The sequence below is a fragment of the Mauremys reevesii genome, linkage group 25 (assembly GCF_016161935.1).
Source record: "Mauremys reevesii isolate NIE-2019 linkage group 25, ASM1616193v1, whole genome shotgun sequence".
Taxonomy (NCBI): domain Eukaryota; kingdom Metazoa; phylum Chordata; order Testudines; family Geoemydidae; genus Mauremys; species Mauremys reevesii.
The window spans coordinates 2778451-2792576 of NC_052647.1; the positions used below are offsets into that span (position 1 = coordinate 2778451).

At 44.4% G+C, this 14126-nt stretch overlaps 1 protein-coding gene across 9 annotated transcripts in view; it reads left to right on the forward strand.

Annotated features, from left to right (window-relative positions):
* The window catches only part of BRD4 (bromodomain containing 4), a 234194-nt gene that overhangs the window by 79291 nt on the left and 140777 nt on the right, over positions 1 to 14126 (forward strand). The gene's annotated exons all lie outside the window — the stretch shown is intronic.

Below are 14126 nucleotides of genomic sequence, written 5' to 3' on the forward strand. Positions count from 1 at the left end.
TTTCTTACTGACAGTGACAGTTGTTGGAGTGTTCTCTTTTCTCTTGTTTTCGAACGATCCCCTAGTGTACTCGTAGTTCCTACCTGTAAATAGTTTCAGTGGGTAGTTAATAATTTTTAGTGTAGTGTCGTATTTGAACCCCCTCCTCTTGTTGGTCGGGATTCCCTTCCCCTACCCGGGGCTAGTGCATGCCTCGGTCCCAGGGGTTTAAGCTATATGGGGTCTACCAAAAGCTGATGTCAAAGGGCGACCCGCACACATCCTTCTTAAGGTGCCTGGGGAATCATCGAATATTAGGGTTGGAAGGGACCTCAGGAGGTCATCTAATCCAACCCCCTGCTCAAAGCAGGACCAATTCCCAACTAAATCATCCCAGCCAAGGCTTTGTCAAGCCTGACCGTAAAAACCACTAAGGAAGGAGATTCCACCACGTCCCTAGGTAACCCATTCCAGTGCTTACCTCTCTGATGCAATCATCAATATCCTTTATCTTGGATTGTCTGCTACATTTAAAGCAGCAGGGCTTGTTGATCTCGTCGATAAAGGTTCTCTTGACCACCATTTTGGCATTCCACCCAGGAGTGGCAGACTGCTTGGTCTTCACTAACCTAATGGTGGGGTCATTTTCTTAAAGCACTGAACAGGTTATACCCGCAAGTTCGGCAACCGATCCCGGCATGGGACCTTTAATCTGGTGCTTTTGAGGCCGATGGGGCCTCCATTTGAGCCCTTAGCGACATGTTCATTACTCTATCTGTAATGGAAGGTGGCTTTCCTGGTCGCAATAACTTCAGCTAGAAGTGTGTCTGACTCAAGGCCCTCACATCTGACCCTCCTCATACCATCTTTTACAAAGACAAAGTGCAGCTTCGGCTGCACCCAGTCTTTCTCCCTAAAGTTGTCTCTCAATTTCATGCCAATCAAGTCTTTTCCGCTAAGCCTTACGCTAACAGCCAGGTGCAGAGGCTCCACTCTGTGGATGTTCGGTGGACATTGACCTTTTCTATCAAGTGAATGATGCAGTTTCGTAAATCAAACCAGCTCTTTGTTGTGGTAGTGGACAGGATGAAGGGCTTCCTGGTGTCCTCTCAAAGGCTGTCACCATGGCTCACATCCTGTATCTGAGCATGTTATGATTTGGCAAAGATACCTGCCCTCGTGCTGATGGCACATTCTACAAGAGCACAGGCCTCCTTGGCCGCATTCCTGGCCCAGGTCCCAATCTAGATCTGTAAAGTGGCGATGTGGTTCTCGGTCCACACTACTTCTTCTCATTATGCTATTACCCAGCCATGCCAGTGCTTCAATTCAGTGGTTCCATGACCTCTGCCTCCTAGGTAAGGCTCGGGAGTCACCTACTTGAAATTGACATGAGCAAGCACTCGAAGAAAAAACAGTTACCTGCCTCTCGTACCTGTTGTTCTTTGAGATGTGTTGCTCATGTCCATTCCAGGATCCACCCGCCTTCCCCTCTGTCAGAGCAATCCGGCAAGAAGGAACTGGAGATGCAGCGGGTTGGCAGGGCCCTTTATGTGGCTCCATGAAGGTACCACTCCAAGGGGCGCCTGAGCTGACCCAACGGGTACCGCTAAGGGAAAAACCTTTTGCTGACTGTGCATGCGACGCGCACACACATACTTGGAATGGACATGAGCAGCACATCTCAGAACAGTTACAAGAGGTAGGTAACCTATTTTTTACTTATAATTGAGTCAGTCTTGTACTACCTATGGTTATAACTTGCACCTCTGCTGGCTCTTCCTTAGCAGTCATGTGCCAGAGCCCTAACACTCTCTGCTAGCCCTACCCAATGCACCTGTTTGACCTTTACATCTTTCTCTCAGTTGCCACGTAATCTGGCTTCTTCCTTTGTAGCGGCTACAATAAAGGTATGGGGCTATATGAAGACCTATAGTAAATAGAAATTTCAATGGAAGTATGTAATAGACTAAAAACATTCCGAAAAGTGTTTTATTAATTATTGAAATGAATAGCAATACAGTATTGTTAGCCTTTTAACTATTGGAAAGCATGTTTTGCTGCTTATTTAAATGTGACCTGCAAAGAAGAAATTTGGGTTTATTGATCTCAGATGTATAAATGTGGCCTGAAAGGGGGGTGGGGGTGGGGAGAGTGTGTGTGTGTGTGAAATTTCTTCTTGGGTTTTTACATTAGCAGTTATTTATTATAAAGGTCTTTACTTCTCTGTTGCTGGAAGATGTTAGAGAACTAGCTTGCTTATGTCTTACCAGAGCCTGAAACCTGAACCTTTGAAAAGAGAGAGGATTTTTTGTTCAGATAGTTTAATACTCTGGCTTCAGTTTAATGCCTGTTTAACAAACACTTGAAAGAAAAGCTCTCTATGAAAGTGTCAGCATTCTGCCCCATAAAGTACAGGCTAAGGCAGTGAGCAAACTACGGCCCGTGGGCTGGATCTGGCCCGTCAGGGCTTTGGATCCAGCCTGCGGGATTGCCAGCCCTGTGGCGCAGTGGAGCTAAGGCAGGCTCCCTTCCTGCCCTGGCCCTGCACTGCTCCTGGAAGCGGCCGGCACCACGTCTCTGCGGCCCCTGTAGGGGGTGGGGGCAGAGGGCTCCCACAGGGGCTGCAGGGGTGTGCTGCTGGCCGCTTCCAGGAGCAGTGCAGGGCCAGGGCAGGCAGGGAGCCTTCCTTAGCCCCACTGCGCGCTGCTGCCACCCTGGAGCAGGCCGGAGCCTGAACCCCACACCCTTCCTGCACCCCAGTCCCCTGCCCTGAGCCCCTTCCTGCACACTGCACCTTCTCCCACACCCCAATTTCCTGCCCCAGCCCTACATTCATGGCCCTGCATGCAATTTCCCCACCCAGATGTGGCCCTCGGGCCAAAAAGTTTGCCCACCCCTGGGCTAAGGGCTAGTAGTCTGCACTGCAGAGGCTTTGCGTTTGACAGCTGTGCAGTGGCTATGCAGCATATACTGGCAAAAGGCAAGTATAGTTGTCAGTATAATTAAACTATCTCCCTGAATGACAGCTGGTGGTTAGGTGTGTGACTTTTTTGCTCTCCTAACCAATGTAGCTATGCTAGCAAAACTTTGTTGGATAGACTTAGCCTTAGACTTTCCCACTCATGTCCTCCTAGATGCCCAAGAAGAAGAGGGAAAACTATTTAATATTCCTGATATTGCCTGGGTAAAACACACAGAAAAAGCTTTGGGGGAAAATGGTCTCCTTTGTTCATCCCTAAAGAAGCAGAACGGGACACAGTCTACTTTTTTTTCTTCCCCTTTACAGGTCACCTTTTAATGCTGCCACATAATTTAAATCCAGTGTAGTGCAGAATAATGGGGCTTTTGATCTCTTTGAGTTCTGAGTATATTTAATGAGGAACGTGGAAGGCTTCATGGCAGTATATTGTGAAATTCTGTTATGGGGCTCAGGAAAGAGTATAAAACTGTGAGATGTGCATATATGGAAGAAGTGTGCTTGCCATGGGCCAGGTGAGAATAACTGGGAACAGTGGGATGAATTGGAATAAAATTAAACTTAAAAAAAAGAAAAACTTCCGAGCAACCAGGCCTATTAAGGTGGAATAGGTTCCTTGGGAAAGAGTAGGAAAGTGCCATTGCTTACGATGTTGAAGGTTAGACAAAGAACTGTATAGGGAGCTGCCCTGCATGGGCCAGAGCATGGACAAGGTGAGCTTGAAGGACTTGTCCATGTCATCTAATTCTAAAGTTTCTACCATGATCACAAAGCAGTCTACATCTCTAGGGGCAAAAGGGGATAAAATGTGAGTAGTAAGCACCTGAATGAGATCTCTGGATATGGAGGAGAAACTATGCAGGTAACCATAGATGTCAGAGTTTACACATAATTGTGTGAGCAAGGATTAAGGATTCTAATAACAGATGATTGCAGTATGACTATTAAATTTGTTCCAGACAATGCTGTCTTGCTGGTGACATGAATGCTATTCTCACCAGCTGCCTAAATCAGTCAGATGGAAAAGTAATCCTATTTGTGATTTCCCACTGACACAGATTGCATAATTAAAATAGCGAAGATCTGCTGTGAATTTAAATTAGTTGTTTTTGTATTTTGCTGCTGCTGTTTGCGGGTTTTAAAGCTATATAGTGAGGTGAAATTGCACCGATATTTGCTTAAATGTTATAACTGTTGGACATAAGTGCCAACTCCATGTTGAGCCCATGGTATAAGAATGGATTTTTATATAGTCTTAGTAAAAGCAAATTCAGCCCATCCACTTCCTTTTTTGTAAGGGATATTCAAGAAATTGATGAAACCACATAAATTATCATAGCAGTTGGGTCTAGTTAAATACTTTGCATCATATAGCTAAGGACATCAAACACATTCCCTTTGGAGTACATATTCGTAGATTCCAAGACCAGACGGGACCATTGTGATCATCTAGTCTGACCTTCTGTATAACACAGACCAGAGAACTTTCCCAAAATAATTCCTAGAGGACATCTTATAGAAAAGCATCCAGTCTTGATTTAAAAACTGTCAGTGATGGAGAATCCACCATAACCTTTGGTAAGTTGTTCCAATGATTAATCATTCTCACTCTTAAACATTTATGCCTTAGTTCCGGTCTCAATTGTTCTAGCTTCAACTTCCGGCCATTGGATCAGACTGCTACAAACTAGGGACCAAGTGGCTAGGCAGCAGTTTTGCAGAAAAGGACCTAGGAGTTAGTGGACGAGAAGCTGGATATGAGTCAACAGTATGCCCTTGTTGCCAAGAAGGCTTAACGGCATTTTGGGCTGTATAAATAGGAACATTGCCAGCAGATCGAGAGACATGATCATTCCCCTCTAGTCAGCATTGGTGATACCTCATCTGGAGTACCATGTCCAGTTTTGGGCCCCAAACTACAAGAAGGATGTGGAAAAATGGGAAAGTGTCCAGCGGAGGGCAACAAAAATGATTAGGGGCCTGGTGCACATGATTAATGAGAAGAGGCTGAGGGAACTGGGATTGTTTAGTCTGCAGAAGAGAAGAATGAGGGGGGATTTGATAGCTGCTTTCAACTACCTGAAAGGGGGTTCCAAAGAGGATGGCTCTAGACTGTTCTCAGTGGTAGCAGATTACAGAACAAGGAGCAATGGTCTCAAGTTGCAGTGGGGGAGGTTTAGGTTGTATAATAGGAAAAACTTTTTCACTAGGAGGGTGGCGAAGCACTGGAATGGGTTACCTAGGGAGGTGGTGGAATCTCCTTCCTTAGAGGTTTTTACGGTCAGGCTTGACAAAGCCCTGGCTAGGATGCTCTAGTTGGGAATTGGCCCTGCTTTGAGCAGGGAGTTCGACAAGATGACCTCCTGAGGTCCCTTCCAACCCTGATATTCTATGTTCATGTTATACCTTGCTCTGCTAGATTGGAAAGCCCATTATTAAATATTTGTTTCCTCTGTAGGTATTTATCAACTGTAATCAAGTCACCCCTTAATTTTCTCTTTAAGCTGAATTGTTTGAACTCCTGGAGTCTTTCACATCTTTTAATCATTCCCATGGCTCTTTTCTGAACCCTTTCCAATTTATCAGCATTTCTTGAATTGTGGATGCCAGCCCTGGATACAGGATTCCAGCAGCCAAATACACCAGTGCCAAATACAGAGGTAAAATAACCTCTTCTGGAAATTTCCACTACATGCATCCGACGAAGTGGGTATTCACCCACGAAAGCTCATGCTCCAATACGTCTGTTAGTCTATAAGGTGCCACAGGACTCTTTGCTGCTTTTACAGATCCAGACTAACACGGCTACCCCTCTGATACTCTCTATTGTTATTCAAGATTCACCTATTTATGCATCCAAGGATTGCAGTAGCCCTCTTGGCCACAGCATCTCACTGGTAGTTCATGTTCCACTTTATCCAGTATGACCCGCAAATCTTTGAGAGTTGCCATTTCCCAGGATAGTCCCTACATTCTTTCTTCCTAGTATGTATCCATTTACATTTAACTGTATTAAAATACATGTTATTTGCTTACACCCAGCTTACCAAGTGATCCAGAATGAACTGTGTCAGTCAACTGTCCGCTTCATTTTTTACCACCCTCCGACCTTTTGTCTCATTTGCTGGTGATTTTGTTTTCTTCCAGGTCATTAATAAAAATATTAAATAGCACAGGGCCAAGAACCAAACCCTGTAGAACCATATTACACACACCTCTTTGATGATGATTCTCCATCTACAGTTACATTTTGAGACCTGTTAGTTAGCCATCCATTTAATGTGTGCCAGGCTAAACAAAATGTTATGCTGTACCAAGTCAAATGCCTTACGGAAGTCTAGATATATTACGTCAACTTTATTACTTTTATCAACCAAAGCTGTATTCTCCTAAGAAATCAGTGAGTTTGACAGGATCCATTTTCCATAAAACTATGTTAATTGGTGTTAATTATATTACCCTCCTTTAATTCACTATTATTGTTTAGTCCTGTATCTGTTGGTCTTGTATCTTGCCCAGAGTCAATGTTAGACTTCACCCTTTTTAAATATTGGTGCAACATTAGCTTTCTACCAGTGTTTTGGAACTTCTTTGATGTTCCAAGACTTAAATCAACAGTAACGTCCAGTGAGATCCTCAACCAGTTCTTGTAAAACGTTTGAGGGCAAATTACCCTGACATGCTGATTTTTAAAATGTCTGACATTAATATCTGCTGTTTAATATTCTCCTTAGATGCTTGTGGAATGGAAAGATTGATATGACTACGTCATCTGTTTTTTCCAAATACAAAACAAATATTTGTTGAACACCTGCCTTGTCTGCATTATTATTGATAATTCTACCACTTCCATCTTGCAGTGGATTAATATCATGGTTCTGATTCTTTCTCTTTCTAATATTCTTAAACTTCTTATTATCCTTAACTCTGCTGGCCATAGACTTCCCCTTGTGTCCCTTTCCTTCCCTTATCATTTTTCTACAGTTCCTAACTTCTTATTTATAGTTGTTACCATAGGTACTGATTGCAGCGCACCCCCTAGTTGGCACCTATGGTTGTTACTATTAATTCCCTTTTCTTCCATTTGTTTTGTTTATATATAATTTTATAGCCACATTCACTTCCTCTCTAAACAGGGTCCGTTTTTTAACCAGTATGACATTCTTCCTTGGTTGAGGTTTTTTGGGCTTCTAGTAAAGTGTTCTTAAACAATTCCCAATTGTCATTCAATTTTTTTTGATTAAATTATCTCCCCAAGTTGTTGAATAAGTACACAGTTAAACAGTACACAGACAACACAAGTTGAGAGCAACAAGTGAAAAATATAACATGGAATCGAAACTGCATGGGCAATTTAGGTGTGCTGAGTGTAACTATCTAACTAGTAGATTCTTAAACAGTTCTCTGTCAAGGGCTTTCTGGTGTTCTATGGAGAGCATGCCCTCATTTCTGGCTGCTAAATTGGACAGCTGTAATACTTCTGATGTATGTAATTGCTGTAGTTGCCACAGGGATGTTATGTAATAGTCTGTTAAAATGTGGTCGGTGCTATGAACAAGTTTGTGATCTTACATGAGTTGAAATTTGGCCAGGGTACTTGGTCAGATATCCTCTTATGCAAAGTGCATTGGATGTCTAATGGCACAAATGTTGAGAAATTTTTAAAAAGGTGTCATTCAAAAGACAAATATCCAGATATATGCCACCCCAGCACCATGCTGGAGTGTTGGGTTCAGTATACGTTCTTTGCCTGGCACAGTGGGTTTATGGTCTGATTAGCGCTGCTAAAGTGAGAGTGCCCCATGCTGAATCATAACTTTCCTCAATCTTGTGTGGGAGCCAGAGGTCTTAAAATAGTTTTGGTGTCTGTCCTGTATTGTGTACCTTATCTTAAGGATTAGCACTATAGTTTTCTTACATTTTTGCTGCACTTCTGAATTAACACCTCCAAATCATGGTTTCACTACCTTTTTATTGTAAGCAGATGCATGGATGCCATGGTGGAAGGTAAAACTATGCTGGCTTGCTCAGCAGAGCTGCAGTAAAGATTGGATTAAACGTGTATATTATGTAAATTGCAATAAAGCTTTTATATAGGAGAATGATGTGTAAATTTAGATTTATAATTTGATACACATTTAAAGGCTCAATACTGTTTCTTTCAAAAATATATAATCTTGTAGAATTCTTTCTCAAGACATACTTGAATAGCTGGGAGTGGAAGCTTGTATGTGGGAGCTAGGAGTTCTGTTCCTGGCTCTGCAAGACATGACCTTTTATGTGACCTTCTGTAAATTAATCTCCCAGCTTCAGTTTCCCTCTGTAAAATGTATATAATACATGTTTCTTAGGGTTAGTGAAATGGAATTCATTATAATTTCTAAAGCACACTGCGATCCAATGTATTTGAATGGCAAAATTGTATCTCCCTTTCTATGGAGACACTGTTCATTCTCAGCACTTTTTAAAAATTATTCAGACTGTTTTGTGCACTCTTTGAGAAATTAGGATAGATGAGTTACCAGTCTTCAGTGAGGATCAGTTGCTCTGGTGAGTGAATACATTTATCAGCATTTGTGGAAGCACAATATGAATTTTCTACTAAATTAAGATGCACTTGTTTGTGTCACTAGAGTTGTGCAAAACACTGTTGCTCTGCTTCCCCATGGTACAGCTAGTGGTATAGTTGTATAGTGGTATACAGATTGATGCAGTTTTAAAAAATGCAGGGCAAAATTTTCATCTCGGCCTCTACTAGGCCTGGCCTCCCTTTTCTGTAACTGCAAATTGCAGGCATATTTAACTCAGTTATTTTCAGGTGCAGTTAAAATACCTTGAAACCACAAAATAGATATCCAAGTGACAGTAATTGCAAGTGCAAAGAGGCTGGCTTTTGAAAACCTGGCCCAGAATATCCCTTTACTCATTATAGACACAAAGTGGGTGTGGTAATATATTTCATTAGACCAACTTTCATTCATGAGAGAGACAAGCTTTCGAGCCACACAGTTTTTACAGTTGCAGCTTTCTAAAGTATCACTTTCTGAGCTGAAATCTTCAATGTTTGTTCTTTGCACAGAAGGGGAACTTTCATGAAGTTGAGTAAAATCCCTTTCATTTAAAAAATTAAAGAATTGAACCCTTCCCTTCCCTGTCTCAAGCAATGTGTTTTTGAAACATCCAACTTGACACACAAACAATCCTTAGTGAAGGACAGGTGATGTTAAATGAGAGGAGGGATTAAACAGTGATATTCTATTCTACAAGAATAGAAAATGCTGTTTACTATAAGTGGAGCTGATAGCAACAAGGCTTCCCTGGCTATTGGGTGGACAGGGGAAGAAAAAGAAAGCTGGGCCAAGCTTCCCCCCAGCTACCTCATGTACCCAGTGCATGGGCCAGCAACCTCCTCCTGTGTGTTCCTCCTCTGTGGCAACACACAGGGCAAGATCCCCTGCAACTCGTGAGCAAGGAAGAGAGAGCGTGCATGTGAATAAGGCTGGGCTGGGCTTCTCCTCTGCCGCCCCTCTTCCCCACCCCAATAACCACTAGATCCAAGTACCCATCCCCATTCCTCTGGGAAACAGCCTTCAACTACTGCTAGCTAATGCTGTTAGTCCTGTGGATCCAGTGGCAGTAGTCTGTACTGCAATGCTGAAGATTCAAAGGTCAGATGCTGTAGATGACTGACATCCATATTGTAGGAGCGCTAATATCTGTGCTATCAGACTTATTTTTAAATGGATAACCTTAATATCACTTTAATGTTGGGTTTTTTATTTAACGTTTACTACTTTTTTCCCTGACAAGCCGTTTGTACGTATCGTGGTTTTGCCCTTTTTACTTCACATTTGCACCTTTTCTGCAATAGTTTGTGTTCAAATACATGTTTGTGGTTTTAGCAAAGCAATTGGGAAGACTCGTTATGATCTAAAACTGCATTTAAGCATTACCCTCGTTTAATTCTAACAACGCTTATTTGATATACAGGCCTGGGAATAGAAATAGTTGATTTTTTTGAAAATGGGAAAGCCAAAGTCCTGCTTTAAAATGCAGCTGTCGTATTTGCCTTGTGCGATAACAGCATAAATCTCTCAGTATTAAGACCCTAACTGAATTGCGAGATGATCTTCAATAACTGCGGCTGAGTCGCGGACAAAGCATAGAATATTGCAGAAAAGTAATAATGGACCTTTATTAATAGGAGTAATTTGGAAAAGCGACAGTAGATGTATTTGTTTCAGAAAAAAATGCTGGAATGATGTTAACATTCAACTATTAGTTTATGCCTGCAATTTTTTTTGATAACCAGACAGTTTGGTGCAACTACAGGGCTGTCACTAGGGGGCAGGGCAAGCGGGGCAGCTGCCCAGCGTGCAAAGCTGGGGAAGGAGGGGTGGAAAAGTGAGGGGGGAAATGGTAGGGGATAGAACCCTGCAGCGGACATGATATTGCCAGCCTTATTTGTGCGCTGCTGGTGGTGGCAGTGCTGCCTTCTGAACTGGGCAGCCGGAAAGTGATGGATGTTGGCTGGGCATCCTGCTCTGAAGGCAATGCTGCCTTCAGCAGCAGCAGCGCAGAAGTAAGGTGACGGTACTATGCCTGCTGCAAGACTCTACTCCCTACTGTGTGTTTCTCCTCATTTTTTCATCCCCACCCCATCCCTCAGCTTTGCACCTGGGCAGCTGCCTCACTTGCCCCGCCCTGGTTATGGCCCTGCCCAAAACTCTTCAAGATCATTTAATGTAATAATGAGGGAGAAGCGGGGAGAGGAGTGTGTGTGTTTCAAACCTCAAAATATATGCAAAATCATGGACTGTGCAAGGTAAGCTAACTTAAAACAAAATTGTGATGGAAGCCTAATATTGTGGAATCCACAGTATCGCGAATGAAGTCGAACCTTACTCATTATAAAATGACCTAGTAACTTGGCCATTCTCCAGTCTGCAGTATTGGATTCCTTTTACAGGCTGAGAGTCAGCATTTTCGGGTGAGTCATGTTTTTAGTCATGTGCCCTTATTGTAGGGACCGATGAGAGGAAGACTCAGTGGAGGAGAAACTCAGTCTGAAGCCAGAGGACAGTATACTTCCTGTTTCCTGAGGCTAGTGGTGCACTTACTGATTACAGTGAGGATTGTTTTACTTACACTGACTTTTCTATCTGGAAACATCTGAGTTGCTGCTAATGGCTTATAATTTTAGTTCTTCAGATAAATTAGAAATGTGAAATGAACACTGTCAAATAAATCTTCAGTTTTTATTTTACACTCCATTCAACACTTTTTTGACCTTGACAGTTTACTTTGGATAAAATTTTCAAAGCGCTTAAGTGATGTGATGGCCTGTCTCATGGACACTTGAATCACTTTTGAAAATGGAACTTAGGTGCCTAAGGGCTTGGCTACACTTGAGAGTTGCAGCGCTGGGAGTTACAGCTGTGTTCGTACAGTTGTGTAGGGACAGCGTTGGTGTGTGGCCACACTGACAGCGCTGGTGTGTGGCCGCATTTGCAGCGCTGTATTGAGAGGTGCATTGTGGGCAGCTATCCCACAGAGCACCTCGTCCCATTTTGGCGCCGTGGGTTGTGGGAAGGGGACGGAAGGGTGCGGGTCATTCCGCTTCCTGTCCCAACACCCCGTGGTGCATCGCTTCACAGCCAGCAGTCACAGTTTTTCCTGCCACGTTTGGCGCCATTGTGAGTCTCTTGCTGTGTTTTACTCTCTCTCTGTGAAGCACGATTTCTGTGGGAAATGGAGCCCGAGCTGCTGAGGACTGTGCTGATGAGTGTCGCCAGCACAACACGTTTGGCAGTTGAGCTATTCCTTCAGCTCCAAAGTGACAGTGAGGAGTCCGACGATGATATCGAGTCGCCTGACGAGTGTGACACTAAATTGCTTGTGGCATTCACGGAAATGCTCAGCACCGTGGAACGCCGCTTTTGGGCTCGGGAAACAAGCACTGAGTGGTGGGATCACATAGTCATGGAAGTCTGGGATGACGAGCAGTGGCTGCAGAACTTTCGGATGAGAAAAGCCACTTTCATGGGACTGTGTGCTGAGCTCGCCCCCACCCTGAGGCACAAGGACACAAGATTGAGAGCTGCCCTGACGGTGGAAAAGCAGGTGGCTATTGCAGTCTGGAAGCTGGCAACTCCAGACAGCTATCGGTCGGTCGGGAACCAGTTTGGAGTGGGAAAGTCAACCGTTGGAATCGTTTTGATGCAAGTTTGCAGGGCCATTAATCGCATCCTGCTAAGAAGAACCGTGACTCTGGGGAATGTCCAGGACATTGTGGATGGCTTTGCACAAATGGATTTCCGTAACTGTGGTGGGGCGATAGATGGGATGCATATTCCTATTGTGGCACCCCCCCACCTAGCATCCGAGTACGTTAATTGGAAGGGGTATTTCTTTGTGGTTCTCCAGGCGCTTGTGGATCACCGTGGGCATTTCATTGACATTTACACAGGCTGGCCTGGAAAGGTGCATGATGCACGCATCTTTCGGAACAGTGGCCTGTTCAGGAAGATGCAGGCAGGGACTTTTTTCCCAGACAGGAAGATCACAGTAGGGGACGTCAAAATGCCCATTGTGATCCTTGGAGACCCCGCTTACCCGTTACTGCCTTGGCTCATAAAACCCTATACAGGGAAGCTTGACAGGAGCAAGGACCGGTTCAACTACAGGCTGAGCCGGTGCCGAATGACTGTGGAGTGTGTTTTTGGCCGTTTAAAAGCTCGCTGGCGATCTCTGTATGGGAAGCTAGACTTGGGGGAAAGCAGCATCCCCGCGGTTATATCCGCATGCTGTACCCTCCATAATATTTGTGAAGGGAAAGGTGAAACATTCAGTCAGGCATGGACCACCGATGTTCAAGTCCTGGAGGCTGAATTTACACAGCCAGAGAGCAGGGCTACTAGAGAGGCCCAGCAAAGGGCTACAAGGATTAGGGATGCCTTGAGGGAGGAATTTGAGGCTGAAAGCCAACAGTAATGTTTGTTGCCTTTCACGGGAGTGAAGTGCAGTGGTTACACTGTTAGTAGGATTCTATTTTCCCTAAAATGATTTTCAGTGCCTGTTTCTTTACTGGGCTAAGGTATCTTTCACTTTATGCAATAATAAAGACTGTTTTCAAAGCCAAAAATTCTTTTATTGAAAAGAAAATAACTTCCTTGACAGACACACAACATTTCGGGAACCTAAAAGGGCAGGGGGGTGGGGTGGTGAACTGTACAGTCACAGGTTTGAATATGTCCTGTCTGGAGTGCTGTGCAATGACTGCTGCACTTCAGGGTGCATACACTGCATGGTGATGGGAGTTGAGTGCAGAGGGTAAGGGTCGTAGTTCTCAGGGCTGGTTGGTGAACGTACGGGTGTTGGAGGCAGCTGGTGGAGGTAAGAACCTGGATGCTGGGGAAGGGGGTTTGGAGCTGACATTGGGGCTCAAGGGAAAAACTTTGGGACGGGAGGGGCGGGGGGACAGCATGGTAGTGCTCTGCCTGCATGGCTACGAGTGACTGGATAGAGTCCGCTTGGCACGCCAGGATGCTTAGCAGCTGCTTCGTGCTTTTCATCCTGGCCACTGCGTTTCTCTGGCGGATCCTGCTTTCCCTTTCTCTCCAGTCTTGCAGGTTTTTACTCTGTCTAGCAGAGTGATCCATAACTGCTTTCAGCATGTCTTCCTGGGTTTTTCGCGGCTTCTTCCTGAGGTTTTGTAGTCTCTGTGCAGTCGAGGAGATGGGCAGTCCAGCAGTCAAGGTCGCTTTTGGAAAGGCAAAAATGGCAACAGTTAACAGGGGTAGCATTGTTCATAATCTCATCCAGACAGTAATTCCCACACACTGAAGGAGTTTACAGTCTTCACTTTAGCATACTTTTCCCATACCAAACAGCACACATAACCCAACAGGAGCCACAAAATGGTGAGTAAGGGGGACTGATTGCTTCAGGGCTGTGCAGGGGTTTCTGTGCGTTGGGGACAGCAAACAGGTACAGGGGGCATCTGCACTGAACAGTCTCCCAACATTTTCCACAGGAGTTAATCCTGGAAGATATCTCGCTGCTGCGGGTCACCAGGGAAGAGCGGGAAGGTCTTCTACAGCAATGCGGATTCCGCCCTGGCCCCTATGCAGCTTGCCTGTGTGCAGCAATGGTCCCCCCCCACCCC